This window comes from Mus caroli, chromosome 14, assembly GCF_900094665.2.
Source record: "Mus caroli chromosome 14, CAROLI_EIJ_v1.1, whole genome shotgun sequence".
In the NCBI taxonomy this organism is placed as follows: Eukaryota; Metazoa; Chordata; class Mammalia; order Rodentia; family Muridae; genus Mus; species Mus caroli.
The window spans coordinates 50,696,519-50,703,552 of NC_034583.1; the positions used below are offsets into that span (position 1 = coordinate 50,696,519).

The window sequence follows — 7,034 nt, forward strand, 5'->3', positions numbered from 1 at the left end:
ACTCACTCTGTAGACCAGGCTGGCCTCGAACTCAGAAATCTGCCTGCCTCTGCCTCCCGAGTGCTGGGATTAAAGGCATGCGCCACCACGCCTGGCTAGGTGGCTCCTTTCTTGTCTAAGGCTATTGAGGACTAAATCCTGTGCTGTTCCATATCAGCTGAAGGGAAATCCATAGTTGTTTATACCTATGTTCTGGTGTTTAAGGAGGGGGAAAATATTGAAATAGAACAAGAACAGAAAGTGAGAGTGTAAAAGACAGTGCGAAGCTGCTAGAGAGAGGCCCAGGAATTAAGAGCATCCATGTCAGGCAGCTCACTATCACCTTTAACTCTAGCTTTGGGGGACTTACCACTCCCTCTATTCTCCATAACACTTGCACTCATGTGTACATAAGGACACACAGGCCTACACATATACCTAATTAAAAATTAAAATCTTGATTAAAAATTAAATTAAATTCTAGAAAGATGGTGGGGAGAAGAAAGACATATATGTTACTTTAAAAGCAAAGGTTTGTTTTTACTCATTTTAGAAAATTCTGTGTGTCCAGCACATCTTTTGTGTATCTCATAGTGTAATATATGCATGTATGTTTATTTTATGAAGGTAAAGTAATACAGTAATTTCTGCTGTTAAGGATGGGAAAAATACTGAAACATTTTTTCAATATTTGTTTTGAGTATAATAAGCTTATTGTATGTAGTGTGATTGGTTTATTGGGGAATGACTAGAGAATAAGGAGGTATCGTTTGTGCTTTGGGGAAGTTTCATAAGTCAGAAGCACTACATATATATAGAAACCACTCCACTGAACCACACTCAAGAGACCTAAACACGCACGTGCACATGCTCTCCTGTGTCTGCACATCTTACTGGCTCAATTGGAAAGATCTCAGACAGGAACACCCATAGTGCCTGCCAAAAGAAAAGCATTTCCACCCTTGTGTGTGGACCACATATACTGATGTTTCTTCATTTTTGCTTTTTCATGTGTGTCTTGGTGTTCTATTGCTGTGACGTCATGATGATGGCAACTCTAGTAAAAGAAATATTTTTAATTGGGGCTTGCTGACAGTTTCAGAGGTTTAGTCTATTGTCCTTATGGTGAGGAATGTGTTGGCATGTAGACAGACACAGCTGAGAATTCCAGATCCAGATCCAAAGGCAGCAGGAAGAGAATACCTGGATCTACAGAAAGCAAGAGGAAACTCTGGGCTTGGCATGGCTTCTGCAACCACAAAGCCCACCCCCAGAGACACTCACTAGCACATGGCCACACCTCCTAGTTCCTGTCAAATGGTGCCACTCCCTAATGACCAAGCATTAAAATTCCTATTACTAGTCAAACCACCACAATGTGCCTTTCTGCTTTCCCTTACTTGGTTCTTTTATGGGGAGAGTGGTAATTTTATAATCTAGGTATAGCAAGCCAACAGGCGAGGGTGAGCACACTGCTAATCTTATCTGGAAAACTTTACTGGTGTTATGTTAGGCAAGGCAGTTCTTGAAAGTATAGATGTGGGAGAGGATAAGAATGGATGGATGCTGGGCAGTGGATTGGACTGGAATTGTAATATGTGAGTGTGCCCAGCTCCACTCTCTGCAGTTAAATCATGGTGCATAATGCATGACAGGAAGCTGATAAAGGACTTTAAATTGCTCTTTCTTTAGTTCCTTGGGCCAAGTAATAGAAGCCTTTCATTGTATCTTTTTCTTACCTCTTGAGGATTCTCAATCTCGTACCAGTCATATATACCTAGTAGCCAGGTTGTTCCATTGTTATTTACATGATTCTAGTAAGACCTGGGGTCTTGTTTCAAAGATTGATACAGTTAATGAGGATGCTTTTGGGATATTGATGGCCAAAGGTTTTCCTTCCTTCCTTCCTTCCTATAAAACAAAACCTATCACTCCCCACTTTCACTACTGTAAATGAGCCACAGTAAGTATAAATATTACATTCTTATGTGTATGTGTGTATGTGCCACACTTGCATGTGGTCAGAGGACAGTCTGCAGTTGCTAGTTCCCTCGGTCTGCCATGTGGGCCCTGGAGATTGAATTTCAGTCATCAGTCGTGATGGCAAGCACCTTTATCTGCCTAGCCACCCACTAGCCAAAGAATCTGTACTTTAAGGCCAAATTTTATATATGTATTTTCTTCAGGTGTTTAAACAATTACTTGTGAATATTTACCCTTTAACTGAGCTCACATTCTTAGAGATACATTGTTTCTGTGGAGAAGGATTAGTGTATGAGTAATGGATCCTGTAACTACTGCTGTTAGACTCGTACTTGGAAGTCCTGTCGGGAGAAAAATCGAGGCCTGTTACATATTGGGGGTTGGGAGCTGGATCGTAACTCCAACTCAGCTGTAACTCAGAGTTGGCAACTCCAGTTCCAAATAAACCTGAGAATGCCATCTGAGGCACCGTCCCACTCTGTTTCCCCAGCGCCTGCTCTTCCAGCTTTGCAGAAAGAGCCATCATTTTAAGGTATTTTACTTTATATTTGTAGATGTGAGAATGTTTTAAATGTTCTCTGGCCTTTCCAGTCCTCACTGAGAAAGTGTAATGGAGCTTGACCACGAGTGCTTACATGGGAAACTTTCCATTGAAATAGTTGCATCTACTTTGCAATAAAACATTAAGAGGCTCTAGTTAGAGTTCTCATGTTTGTATTTTTCTGTGTTCTTACACTTTTCTCACTATGACTGCCAGTGTTGATCTGTACTTGAAAGCATAATATACTGAATTCATTGCTGTTTTATAAAAGTACACTGTTAAAATTGAATTAAAAATTCTAAAGTTTCCCTTGCTTTCTCGGCTTTTTGTTGAATTGGTAGTGCCCCCGTATATCTTCACCACACTTTCTCATTATTACAGGGAGGTGCATCATCCCTGAGGAGCCAACACATTAGCAGACGAATCAGTTATTATTACATCAATAAGCAGTTGCTGGGAATCTTCCTTTACAATTTTAAGCAAGATGATTCAGGCAGCTTAATCATTTGACAAAATCCCATCTAGGAATTGGCTTGAGACTTAAAGGGAGAGAAGTTACATCAAATTTTTCTTTTGCTTATTTTTAGACTTTTCTTTTTGCCCAAGAATTAATTTTGCCTCTGCTTAATTGCTTTGCAGGCATTCTTGTAATGTTACACAATAGGAGAGGGAGGGAGCAAATGGAGCTGTGACTGTGTGGTGTGTATCTCACACCCATGCTAGAGAGGGAGAGAACGAATCAGCAAGCTGGTTTGACCAGAAACAGAACTGCCTATGACAGATTAAGAGACAAGCAAGGCTTGGAATCTGAGAGCAAGCAGAGTGGAAATTTACTGCAGCTCTCTGTGAGTGTTCAAGTGATCATTTTCTCCTAACGTTTTCCGGTAGTAACTGTTACTCCTCAGAGTCAGAAAGTCAAGACGGAATTGTGCTAAGTCTTTTATCCACCACGCTTGCGTAGGAGGAGGCACCCTTTAGTAAATGGAAGATAAAGGTTGCTTCAGCTGAAGTGTTTTGAACCTGAGAAAAGAGCTGTCTTCACTACCTCACCATGGGTCTGCTTTTTGTTGCTTAGACAAGCTGGGAGTTTCTATATCCCTTGGTGAGTATCAACAAGATTATCTGTATTGGTTTGAGTTGAGAAAAATGAATTAATAAGGTACAGTTGAATTCTACAATTATGCTTATATTCATTTTAAATTAGAGTGTTGCCTCGTTTCTCTGCATAATGAACTGCTGTTACTAGGAGAAGTTTGAAAAAAAAAAAACAACTACAAAACAATACTTCTCTGTTGCCTAAGGCACTTGAATCCTTACCAACTATTTTGTGTCCACCAAATATCTTATTTTGGAAATGGGTTTTAATTTACAGTTTCCAAAAATAAAATTGTGGCAATGTACAGTTTTCCATGTTTTTCTTCAAAGTGCTTGAAATTTGGAAGTATATTATCAGTAAGTTTAAAGCTATCCTTATGATGTTTGATATTATAAGTTACTATGAACTATATCATTCAGCCATAATTCACCTTAAAGTATTGCTAGCATTAATTGATAGTGCATATAATTTGAACATTAAATGCTACTATGAAATCCAAAGTGACACCTGGTTTCTCCAAAGTTCTGTAAGAAAAACAAAAAGGAGATAATCTGCATATAAAATTCACAGTTGATGTAAGGTGAATGTATATACATTTCTGAGTTATACAAGTTAAATAGTTATTTTCTTCTTATAGTGATGCCAAGTTCTCTTGCAGATAATATAACTAGAAATGTATAAAAGAGCAAAGGGAATAAATTCTTATTACATTTATTTGTATTCCAATAAAGGCTTCATTTGTATAATCTTTAATAGGATAGTATACACTCTCTACAGCTACATATATACAGGTATAAACATATGTGTTCTATTTAAGGGCAGGCATAGAAAGTATGTGATCATTCTCCTATAGAAGGAAGTATATATTTTTAACTTTTAAGTAGATACATTACAAAAAGATGGCTATTTTGAGCAAAGTTTCCACTTTGCCCTATCCTAGCTTCAAGAAATCAGTGTCTTCAGTTATTGATTCAAGTGAGCCTTTTAAAGCAGAAGAAAAATAGTTAAAATTAAGACTGCAAAGAGCCAGGAACCACATGGTAGGCTTAGAGCCTGTACATAAAATGGCTTGCTTTCCAGTCGGTTCTCTGTGGGTACAGAAGCCTGTAGAACAGGTTTTGTTTTGCGGCTTATTTTCCTCCAGCTTGTTGATTTATGTATAAGAACTCAGTTGATCGTGGAAACTTCTGAACACTATCATACACTAAAGCCAATATATCAGTACTCCATCCTTAGATGGATGGAAAATTTACATTAAACTTGCCAGTCTTTAGGGGCGGTTGCTTTAGTAATTTGCTAGTGTTACCTTAGTGATGCCACCCTTTCCTACGCCCAGAGTAATGTAAATATAGAAAGAAAGAATAAGGCATTCCACTTTGCAAACATTGTATTTCATAAGTTCATTTCTGAGCAGACTATTGAGTGTAAGATCCCATTTCCTTGAAAAATAATTATCAAGTAGCTGCTAAGTTTTTTTTAATAGGCTGACTATATATTTTATTTACACTACAGAAGAACCATCGCCACCTTGAGAGAGATTAGAAAATCTGTTCTAGTGTCCAAACTAAGCCTGAAACAACCATGAGAAAGTCTTATTTCTGCTGCATATCAATGCTTAAAGAAGAGCAAGTTTAATATAAGCTTGGTGCATTTAGAAGGATGCTTAAATGGGATTCTTAGGTACTTCCAAAGTTGGCTGCAATTTATATAGTATTCAATCTCACATCGCTGTCAGATTTCTCTTGGTATAGGAACCTTTCTAGCCTTTACTTCTCTGTGCAGCCAGTTCTGATACAGTGAGTAGCACATTGTAGGTACCTGTAAAGAGTTATTACCTGAGGACTGGCCTGCTTCTTTAGTCTTCGTAAATGGAATGGACAGGCTGGTGAGATGGCTCAGCCAGTACAGTGTTTGCTACCTTAACTCTGCCTTAAAAACTCTAGGTGTGGTAGTATACGCCTGCAATACAGGTGCTGGGTAGGTGAAGATAAGATCCCAGAGCTTGCTGGCCAGTTGGTCTTACTGAATTCCTGAGCTCCAGGTTCAGTGAGAGACCCTGGCTTGGTAAAATAAAGCAGAGAGAAGTAGAGGAAGATACTTAACACTAACTTTTGGCTTCCACCAGCATGCATACCAATATGCATACCCGTTTATATATACTTATACTTGGCCACGTACACACATGAAACACATACGTTCCCCCACCACCACCACAAAGAGAGGCAATGACAGGGGGAGAGGAAGAAGAGAGGGGGAGGAAAGAGGGAGAGAGGCAGAAGCTTTTCCAAAATTAAAAAAAAAAGCATGGGGGGCTTTAGGGCTATAGATTTTCCAAACTGAGAGATGGCCTAAAGTGAATTGATTGAATTATGAAATGAAAATAACACAGATGGTGCTAACTTACGAGAGAGAAAGAAAAGAATGGTGCATCTGCGTGGCAGTCTTGAGTGAGTGAGGTTTGTGAGGAGAGGAGTCCAGAGCATGTATGTGTTCAGAATCTTGAATACACGAACACATGCAGGTGTCAACTCAAAGGGTTTATCTATTTCATATGTGTACTAGGAACAATATGAAGAAATGTGGCCTATGTAAAAAAAAATCCAAATTAACTCTCTCCAAGTTGAGTTCGATTGGTCCTGAACATTTCTTCAAAGTGCTTATATACAGTATATGAAAGTTAGCAGTGCCGTCCACTTGACTTGCTCAGTGAGACAATGAGTAGCTGTAGGCGACACTTACTTGGATCACCCTTTCTTCATTCTGTTATAGAATAATGTATAACTAGTGATTTTGAGTAATCCTAAATAGCATATAGTAGGGTCTTGGTCTTAATACTTATTAAATAAGAGAGATTGAAACACTTTAATGCTGTATGCCCATACATACATACATACATCCTTATTTTGTTGCTTAGAGAAACTATCCCATTGCTTTTCGAAGGGAAAAAAACATTATCATATTGACACATCTATTGCAGTTATACTCACTCTTCTGCTTGTAATTAAATAACTGACTTAAGCAGAAATCTTTACTATCTATAAGTGAGAAAACATACTTTCTAACTTTGTGACTTAAATGTCCAGCAGAGACTCATCAAGTATCTTCCTACTTTGAAAGACAAAGGATTATATTATTATCTCAGCCAGAAAAACTAAGTCTGTTGTGGGTGTACATTGAGTTGACACCTGCATGTGTTCGTGTATTCAAGATTCTGAACACATACATGCTCTGGACTCCTCTCCTCACAAACCTCACTCACTCAAGACTGCCACGCAGATGCACCATTCTTTTCTTTCTCTCTCGTAAGTTAGCACCATCTGTGTTATTTTCATTTCACAATTCAATCACTCCTTGGTAATATTTTTATAGACTAACATTGGATAAGTGTAGTGCTTATGATACTGTGAATTGTTTTCATAGCATACCTATGAACCA

The 7,034-nt window shown here is 38.4% G+C and overlaps 1 protein-coding gene across 2 annotated transcripts in view; it reads left to right on the forward strand.

Moving 5' to 3' along the window:
• The window catches only part of Cab39l (calcium binding protein 39 like), a 90,133-nt gene that overhangs the window by 24,080 nt on the left and 59,019 nt on the right, over positions 1-7,034 (forward strand). Inside the window, exon 1 of one of the 2 annotated variants that reach the window (XM_029468718.1) lies at positions 3,221-3,605. The exons of the other annotated variant lie outside the window; for it this stretch is intronic. The gene's annotated coding sequence lies outside the window, so the exon portion shown is untranslated. Of the gene's footprint in view, positions 1-3,220; positions 3,606-7,034 lie in introns of those variants that run through there. 2 annotated transcript variants of the gene reach the window in all.